The sequence below is a fragment of the Eurosta solidaginis genome, chromosome 5 (genome assembly GCF_040869045.1).
Source record: "Eurosta solidaginis isolate ZX-2024a chromosome 5, ASM4086904v1, whole genome shotgun sequence".
Classification (NCBI taxonomy): domain Eukaryota; kingdom Metazoa; phylum Arthropoda; class Insecta; order Diptera; family Tephritidae; genus Eurosta; species Eurosta solidaginis.
The window spans coordinates 19541145-19551857 of record NC_090323.1 but is presented as its reverse complement, the minus strand read 5'-3'; positions in this window follow the sequence as shown (position 1 = coordinate 19551857).

The following is a 10713-nucleotide window of genomic DNA, read 5'->3' as shown; positions in this document are numbered from 1 at the left end:
CCATATGATTTTGTATGCACTAAAAATTTAGACAACATTATGCTGTCAAAGTACGTTCAACGGCCACCCAGCAGGACCTGTCTACCCGATACTCTTTTATAAAATTATTTAAAAATTAAAGTATATATTACAAAGTATATTTTGTTATAATAATTAATACTATATTATTAAAGTATAAAACTTTATTATATCAAGAATTTTCATTTTGATATGTCTATAATTTTCATTTACAAAAACTAATGTGATTACAAAATATTTAAAATTTAAAGTATAATATAAAAAGTTAATAATTTTATAACAAATAATAAACACTATATTTAAGAAATAAAAATATTTATATTTAATATTTTAAAAAATAATTAAAAACTTTATTTATAAAAGAAATTTTTGAACTAAAAATATTAATTTTTTGATAATTAAAAATTAACAATCTAATAATAATAAATTTAAAATATAACAAGTATATTTGTTACAAGTAGATAACTATACACATGTGTCCGTCAGTGGAATTATAGTCAGGCACAAAAACTTATACATGTGATATTGCATCTTCTTCTAACATATGACTCTTGTGTACTAAGGGAATATATATCTGCACTGCTCTCTCCAATGCATCTCTTTCGTCAACGGTAATGCGCATACCTATCATATTTGACCAATCAAACTTGATGGAACGAATGATCACAGCAATATAATATATAAATAATATAAGAGCCGTCACTCGTTATTTTTTAGGCATTTACTCGATGTAAACTATGAGGTAGTCGCTACTTGTTTTTGGGCGAGATGTTTATAAATGTCTTCTATACATTTTCATGGGGTATTTATGTTTATTTTTCCAACTGTATTAAATTAATTATTTAATTCTCTTTCCAAAAAACACGTTTGCATAAAATGACAACACCGCATGGATAAATGGAAGGCAATTCAAAAATTTCCCTCATAAAACAAAAGTAGCGACTACCTCACAGTTTACATCGACTAAATGCCAAAAAAATAACGAGTGACGGCTCTTATTGTATTTATCCTCTTTGATCACAGTTGAATAAACATCATACTGCATGTATCAACATGTCACAGTTGAATAAACATACTGGTTGATTTATAATAATCATACCCTGCTAGACAGCTATCAGTCATTTGAGGTATCAATTGACAGATATGGCTGATGGAAATTTACATCACAGCGTAAAGCAAAGTTTCTATCAGGTTAATAGAAGCGACATGACAAACCTGATGTAAACGTTTTGTATACGTGTATGCATACACATACATACCATGGGTTTCCATAGGAATAAAAGGAAAAATTTATGCGTGTGTATTAGGGATGTCAAAAATTCTGTGAATGTGTTGGGGTTTCCGTCAGCTCTGTCTAGCAGGGTAGTTTACTGGAATACAGCTGGAGACATTGGTACTTTATCGGTAACCGTATCGGTAACCTTTTAACAGCTGATTCGACCAACCTTATGAGAATTAATGCAATCGATTATTGGTGCCGCTAAGGTCGTAACCGTATCGTAGCCAACCAATTGGGTTTTGGTTTACCGTCGTAACGATAAACAGCTGATTACGTTAGGGATACGGATACAGCGATACGACATACGGCACCAATGACTCCAGCTTTAACCCTAATATCATAGTCGTAACAATACCCATATCCATAACCATCTCCAATGTGATCGATTAATGGTGCCTTAACCTAAAAATCGTGAAAATTTCATAAAAATTAAGAAAACGCAAAAAATTGCTAACATATTCCACAAAAAATAAGTCTCTTAGTCATAACATATCCAAAAAAAAATGAATGAAATCTACAAGAAGTTATTAAATTTGTTATGGTATCGCATTTACAGTAGAAGCAGTAAGGAAGGCGGTCGGCATGATGTGGTGGTGCACAGTGGCTAGTCATTTCCGGCTTGAGCGGGTCCTTGCCAACCTTACTGTTCCTGCGCCATAAACAGAAAAAAGTTCCCATCATGCCTATCGAAACTGAAAGCTGTCAAAATCAAAAACCCTGACAGAAGCGCAGAGACCGGCTCAAAACGCTTATAAATTCAAACTAAAACAACATCTAGTCGAACCGGATGTCACAGACAGACCGTTAAACATTCAAAATTTAAAATTCAAAAAAAAAATATCTAAAGCAGTAAAAAAAAATTACCGAACCGGACATGGCCGGTTACCAACGTTGAAAACCAAAGTAAAACAAAAACCGCTGAAAAATAAAAATACAAAAAAAAGGGCCGAATATATATAGGGGGCTCCGCGGGTGTTGTTGCGACGCCCGGTGCATATTCCCACCCTCAATAACCATGGCCACTGACGCACCTAATTTTCAGTGGCCCCTTACCTGGTAACCCTACGTGCCTTCTAAATGAGCCAGAACACCAGAATTCCCATTTTAATTACAAAGTTTATTCAAATTTCATTATTATTAACGTATGTATGCTACAAAAAGAAATATTTAAAGCTATACCTATATTTATGTCACCCCCTTTTTTCTTGACAAGGGTTATAAGCGCTTGGTGTGAAAAAAAAAAATTGTAAATAAATGTGCTTATGAATAGTAGATATATTACATACAAAGTAAAAATTTGGTTAAATGCCCATTTTCGTTTCATTCACAAACCTATTCTAGGGCTATACAGTTTGGATACAAATTCCGATAATTGGGGCCCCCTTACAAAATTAATATGTTGTTGTAGTAGAACTAATTTTTGAGTTTAACAAAATATCAATTCGGTATAACGCATAGTATAATGACACTAATATGTAATATGTACTAAGAAAATTTGTTATAAACGCAATTAAGATTAAATTTGGGGTAAATCATACTCCTCGAAGAAATTGTTTCACATATTCAAGTAAAACATAATTTTTAAATTTATAGGAAAATTAACGGAATCGTTTTACATGTTCAGGTAAAGCGGGTACTTTTAAGTTCATAGAAAAATTAACGAAATCGTTTACATGTTCAGGTAAACCGTGAACTTTTAAATTTATGGTAAAATTAACGAAATCGTTTTACATGTTCAGGTAAAACGTAAACTGTTTTGCATTTACCAGTCAGTACTGGTATTGTTTTGTTTTTTTTCTCTTGCTTCTAAGTTAATTAAACCTATCTACTTAACTTTACGTTACGTCTACTTTTTTTTTGCATGGTATAATAAGTTAACTTTACTACAAGTGGATGCAGCTTGCTCTCTTTAACTTAGGTATATGCATGTATGTATGTATTACGTGTTAAGATTCTATACTAGGGTGATAGCCTTGAATTTGAATGTGTCTGTATATTAACAATATATGTTGTTGCAGAGTCAAAAAAAAATTAAAGAACAGGGTTGAGACTACAAATTCGTATATTTAGTTCAGTATTGGAACGAACTCACCGCTTTAACCGCTGATATTCGTTGTTGCAATTGGGATGGCCGCAGGCCTATGTTCGCTGCCCTGTGGTTGTTATTGTAACTGGTATTGTTGTAGTCCGTACGGTCGTAGCTGATACGGTTGCGCTAGCATTGTTATAGCCGGTATAGTCGTAGCTGATAAGGATGCGGCTAGTATTGTTGTAGTCGTTATGGTCGTAGCTGATAGGGTTGCGCTAGCATTATCATAGCCGGTATAGTCGTAGCTGATAAGGATGCGGCTAATATTGTTGTCGGTGGTGCCCGTGATAATAGTAGGCGTTGGTGGTGGTTGGCGCTTTGGGTCGAGGTAACCGAGTGAATCGGGTGGCGATAAAGCTTCGTGCTACCCTTTACGAGCCGGATGACTTGGCTCTTTGACGTTGATTGTATTACGCGGCAGCGTACTGCTGGCCCTGGAGGCAGAGGTGGTGTCGGACGCTTTTCCGCAGATGGTAGGGTTCTTCGTAAACGTAGAGGAAGGGGTTTATCTCACTAGATGTGACTGCGAACGCCGACCTACTTCAACTGGATCTTGTGTCCACGCAACACAACCGGTGCAAGGTTTATTACCACCCAAAATAGACGCGTAGAAACGAGATTTGTCGGAAAGAACGGTTTCGGTGCTTTGCGCTATCGACTCTTTCATAGTTTCTGGACAATCACCTGCTTACGCGCACAGCCGGCGAGGATGTTTTGTCATTAGTTGAGTATCGTTGGGGATGCGCAGTGAGCAATAAGGTTACCAAATCAGTATAGTTGAGTATCGTTGGGGATGCGAAGTGAGCAATAAGGTTACTAAAGCAGTATATTAGCGGAACTTGACCCCTTTGCTGCTGAAGTTATGCCCTAGACGTTATATATCCCGTTTGTATAATTGTAGGGTCGCCAAAATTTCGCTCACGCAATTTTTCACCTTTCCTCTTTTTCTTTTTGCCGGAAACTCATGGCAATTTTCGCTAGTGATGGCCGGTCTGTTTTTTTTCTTGTTTTTCGATACTTTTTATCGTCACTTTCGCCCCATCACTAGGTGTGTTCGCGCGAATACGCTCCCAAGTGGATCGTAGCCGTAGACCGTAGCAGCAGACCGTAAAAAACCTGCTTCGCTTTGAAGACCTGACGATGAAGCGAACAGGAAACCGGATCATCTGTGGGAAGCCACTGCCAGGGATCTCCGACGACAAGCAACGTGGGGCACGACTCACCCCTGAGATAAGAGTCTCAAAGTCCTGCTACGAAGCTAGCTGGGCAACATAGGTCCGTCAAAAAAAAAAAACTAAGTCAAGTTGGGAATTAATTCTGTTTCCTAGTTTAAAAGGGCTTTGCGGCAATTAGACATTTGTTATGGAGAACTCGTCAAAACTCCGAAAGATGATTACTAGTGGGTATTGCTCCCACAGGAAGGCAAAACAAAAAAAAAGGTGTAGACATTTTGATCTGGAGAACTCGTCCAAACTCCGAAAGGCTAGTCCGACCTAAGCGTGGACTGCCAGGGTGTTCACGGTCCTCGGTGAGCACGCGCGTGAACATCCTATGAGGTCAGTGCTCGGGGAGGATACTGGGCGAGATGTCCCCGACCGCCAAAACGCCCAGACAAAAAAAGAGGTCCAATTGGTAGGTATATAAAAAAACCTTTTGCCACGTAAGGCAGTTAGGGATTGGAGGGGAAGAAAAAAAATTTAAAGTCCACCCCCTTCACCTAGTATACCGAACGATGATTGATTAGAAAAAAATTATTTATATATATAAAAAAGGTGCGCGAGGGAATACAAAAAAAAACTCGCAAATAATAATTACTACGATTGATAGTCGTACAAAAAAAAGTCAAGCTGCAAGAAAAAATGATTAAATATATAATCAATGGGAATGCTGGCATCCCCTTCCCGAAGGCACTCGGGCCACAGGCAAAAACAAAAAATCACAAATCCATTCATACTTGTCCCTAGTGCTCCCAACCGCAATGCGAGGGGGTCTTAAGGCCCCCCTCCGAGACTGGTTGGGGCCACTAGGGTCACTCCAGGCACACACGGGTTGGTCTCAACACGCCCAGCCGCAACGCAGGGGCAGTCTCCAGGGGCTTGCCCCTGGGACTGGTTGAAGGAGTTGAGGCCTCCCGTCCATTCTTACTGGACACCCCTCCTGCCTCCGTCGCAATGGGTGGAGCGGTTTCGGAACCGCTCCCCCAGTCTGGTGGGACAGGAAGGAGTGCCACTTTGAATCCCAGCTCAACCCGTCACAATCCAGGTGGCACTAGGTGTTGCCACCTGTGACGTGGGATGAGCTGGGGTCCTTACAATTCACCCACTCACTCACACAAGACAACACAAATTCGGCAGGTAAAAAGTTATAAAAATTAGACGTTACAAAAAAACCAATTAGCGGACAAAATTTACCAACGCCGACTACGGACAACATTCCGGCAACAAAAAAAAAACCCACTTACAAAAAAATAAAGTGCGTGCTGCACTGCCTCATCGGGTGAATATAAAAATCCGGATAACTGACGTGTAGTCCGTGGCCCCGTCAGCCACTGCCCCGATGACCAACCCGGATAACCTGATCCGTCCAACCATCCCACCGCAACGTAGGTGGCAGCTTCTGCGGCTGCTCACTCGGACTGGTGGGATGGTCAACTTCACAGGTTGACCCGGAATGACCAGCGCGACAGCGCCTCGGGCACCAAATCCCGTTGGGCGCCATCTGTTATGGTATCGCATTTACAGTGGAAGCAGTAAGGAAGGCGGTCGGCATGATGTGGTGGTGCACAGTGGCTAGTCATTGTCGGCTGGGGCGGGTCCTTGCCAACCTTACTGTTCCTGCGCCATAAACAGAAAAAAGCTCCTATCATGCCTATCGAAACTGAAAGCTGTCAAAATCAAAAACCCTGACAGAAGGGCAGAGACCGACTCAACACGCTTATAAATTCAAACTAAAACAACATCTGGTCGAACCGGATGTCACGGACAGACCGTTAAACATTCAAAATTTAAAATTCAAAAAAAAAATAACGCAGCAAAAAAAAATTACCGAACCGGACATGGCCGGTTACCAACGTTGAAAATCAAAGTAAAAAAAAAACGGCTGAAAAATAAAAATACAAATAAAAGGGCCGAATATATATAGGGGGCGCCGCGGGTGTTGTTGCAACGCCCGGTGCATATTCCCACCCTCAATAACCATGGCCACTGACGCACCTGATTTTCAGTGGCCCCTTACCTGGTAACCCTACGTGCCTTCTAAATGAGCCAGAACACCAGCATTCCCATTTTAATTACAAAGTTTATTCAAATTTCATTATTATTAACGTATGTATGCTACAAAAAGAAATATTTAAAGCTATACCTATATTTATGTCACCCCCTTTTTTCTTGACAAGGGTTATAAGCGCTTGGTGTGAAAAAAAAAATTGTAAATAAATGTGCTTATGAATGGTAGATATATTACATACAAAGTAAAAATTTGGTTAAATGCCCGTTTTTGTTTCATTCACAAACCTATTCTAGGGCTATACAGTTTGGATACAAATTCCGATAATTGGGGCCCCCTTACAAAATTAATATGTTGTTGTAGTAGAACTTATTTTTGAGTTTAACAAAATATCAATTCGGTATAACGCATAGTATAATGACACTAATATGTAATATGTACTAAGAAAATTTGTTATAAACGCAATTAAGATTAAATTTGGGGTAAATCATACTCCTCGAAGAAATTGTTTCACATATTCAAGTAAAACATAACTTTTAAATTTATAGGAAAATTAACGGAATCGTTTTACATGTTCAGGTAAAACGGGTACTTTTAAGTTCATAGAAAAATTAACGAAATCGTTTACATGTTCAGGTAAAACGTGAACTTTTAAATTTATGGTAAAATTAACGAAATCGTTTTATATGTTCAGGTAAAACGTAAACTGTTTTGCATTTACCAGTCAGTGCTGGTATTGTTTTGTTTTTTTTTCTCTTGCTTCTAAGTTAATTAAACCTATCTACTTAACTTTACGTTACGTCTACTTTTTTTTTGCATGGTATAATAAGTTAACTTTACTACAAGTGGATGCAGCTTGCTCTCTTTAACTTAGGTATATGCATGTATGTATGTATTACGTGTTAAGATTCTATACTAGGGTGATAGCCTTGAATTTGAATGTGTCTGTATATTAACAATATATGTTGTTGCAGAGTCAAAAAAAAATGAAAGAACAAGGTTGTGACAACAAATACGTATATTTAGTTCAGTATTGGAACGAACTCACCGCTTTAACCGCTGATATTCGTTGTTGCAATTGGAATGGCCGCAGGCCTATGTTCGCTGCCCTGTGGTTGTTATTGTAACTGGTATTGTTGTAGTCCGTACGGTCGTAGCTGATACGGTTGTGCTAGCATTGTTATAGCCGGTATAGTCGTAGCTGATAAGGATGCGGCTAGTATTGTTGAAGCCGTTATGGTCGTAGCTGATAGGGTTGCGCTAGCATTGTCATAGCCGGTATAGTCGTAGCTGATAAGGATGCGGCTAATATTGTTGCCGGTGGTGCCCGTGATAATAGTAGGCGCCGTTGGTGGTGGTTGGCGCTTTGGGTCGAGGTAACCGAGTGAACCGGGTGGCGATAAAGCTTCGTGCTATCCTTTACGAGCAGGATGACTTGGCTCTTTGACGTTGATTGTATTATGCGGCAGCGCACTGCTGGCCCTGGGGGCAGAGGTGGTGTCGGAAGCTTTTCCGCAGATGGTAGGGTTCTTCGTAAACGTAGAGGAAGGGGTTTATCTCACTAGGTGTGACTGCGAGCGCCGACCTACTTCAACTGGATCTTGTGTCCACGCAACACAATCGGTGCAAGGTTTATTACCACCCAAAATAGACGCGTAGAAACGAGATTTGTCGGAAAGAACGGTTTCTGTGCTTTGCGCTATCGACTCTTTCCTAGTTTCGGGACAATCACCTGCTTACGCGCACAGCCGGCGAGGATGTTTTGTGATTAGTTGAGTATCGTTGGAGATGCGCAGTGAGCAATAAGGTTACCAAAGCAGTATAGTTGAGTATCGTTGGGGATGAGAAGTGAGCAATAAGGTTACTAAAGCAGTATATTAGCGTAACTTGACGCCTTTGCTGCTGAAGTTATGCCCCTAGATGTTATATATCCCATTTGTATAATTGTAGGGTCGCCAAAATTTCGCGCACGCAATTTTTCACCTTTCCTCTTTTTCTTTTTGCCGGAAACTCATGGCAATTTTCGCTAGTGATGGCCGGTCTGTTTTTTTTTCTTGTTTTTCGATACTTTTTATCGTAACTTTCGCCCCATCACTAGGTGTGTTCGCGCGAATACGCTCCCAGGTGGATCGTAGCCGTACACCGTAGCAGCAGACCGTAACAAATTCACCAACTCAAATATTTTTAGGTTATGGATATGGCGAGAAATTAAAAACCAATTGGTTGGCTATGGTATGGTTATGGCGTTAGCGTTAAGCCCCCATTACTGATACTTAGCATAGACTTGACTTGACTTGGCGTAAACTTGGCAACTTAGCCACGATTATACTCCACTTGGCGCATAAAATCTGGCATCATAATCAGCGTTGAAATTTATTTTTAAATAAATGTCAATTTGTATGACAAAATGTCAAAATGAAATGGAAACAAACAAATGGCATCTCAAAATGTAAACGTCACTTAGAACTTACATAGAAAATCAAAATTCAACAGACTTCTAAGTCAAGTTAAGTTTTGAGTAATCAGTAACATGCAATGTTAATTTAACAGAACTGTAAGTAACAGTTCGCAAGCCAAGTCAAGTCTATGCTAAGTATCAGTAATGGAGCCTTTATGGTATGGCACCATTAATCGATTACATTGATTTCCATTAGGTTGGTTCATCAGCTGTTTTATCTGGTTATGGATTTATGTTTATAAGTCACCATTAATTGGCCCTTTAGCATGGTATTAGGGAAAATGAATTGCAGTGGTTTAGAAGCTTCTTACCATACCGGAAACAAAGAACAGCCATCGAGTCAGTAGTCATCCGAGGCACAAGTGGTCATAGGCTTACCACAAGGGTCGGTATTAGCACCAATCCTGTTCAACATTTACATAAACGATATATCATCAGCACTGAAATATAGTAAAATCAGGTTGTTTGCAGATGATGCGCTACTTGAAGTAAATGAAACGGACATTTCAATAGCAAGGAGCAAAATGCAAGAAGATTTGGACTCATTGTATGGATGACTTTGCATTAATAAACTCAAGCTTAACGTTAACAAAACTAAGTTCATGGTTTTATCTAGGACGACCAATAAAGACTCGCTTAATTTAGATCTAAAAATAATGAATACGAGCATTGAGGATGTCAAAATATTTAAGTACTTAGGGATCCTGATTGACAATAAACTGAGGTTTACGGATCATATTGATTATATTGTTGCAAAAATGGGCAAAAAAATTGGATTTTGGAAGAGATCGTGTAAACTTATTAGTAAGAAATATAAGTTGAACGTTTATAGATCCATCATAGAACCACACTTCTTATATTGCCCTACAATATTCTTTATTGCCAATGAAACACAAGTAGACAGGTTACAAATTATGCAAAACAAAGCTATGAGATTTATATTGAAAGTGAGGTACGACACTTCCATAAAGAGTATGCTTGATGCACTAAACTGGTTGAGTGTGAAACAGTTGATATTTTACCATAGTATGAAATTTGTATTTTATATCAAGCATGGTAAATTACCAGCCTACCTAAGTGAAAAACTTGTTTATGTGAATGAAACCCATTCTTACATAATCAGGGAAAATAATAATTTTAGATTACCTCTTCTCAAAACAGAAATGGACAAGCAAAATATATTTTACAAAGGCCTGAAATGTTTTAATGAACTACCTAATCATGTTAAAAATTGTGAAAACTTAAACACCTTCAAAAAAAGTTTATTAGAATATTGCAAAACCATTCCAATAAGATAAAATATTTTGTATCTGTATTTCATGTTACTGATCCTTGAGCGTACATGGCAATCCAAATAGACACAGAGGAACCTTATGCATCAGGGCAAATACATATATCGCTCGCATTCAAATTGGGAAAGAATTCTTGAAAATATCGTCCCAGACAAACAGTTCATTTGAATCACGTATACTCATACAACAATGATATATTATAATTAATTAAAAAGCTGGTACAGGGAGGATTGGAAACACGTCCTTTCCAACCGTCCGATAAGAGTGGCTCATTCTGCTGAGCTGCTAGCTTTTGGGTTGACCGGAATCAAATGCATTCCGACAGCATACATAATAAAACTATAATCATACG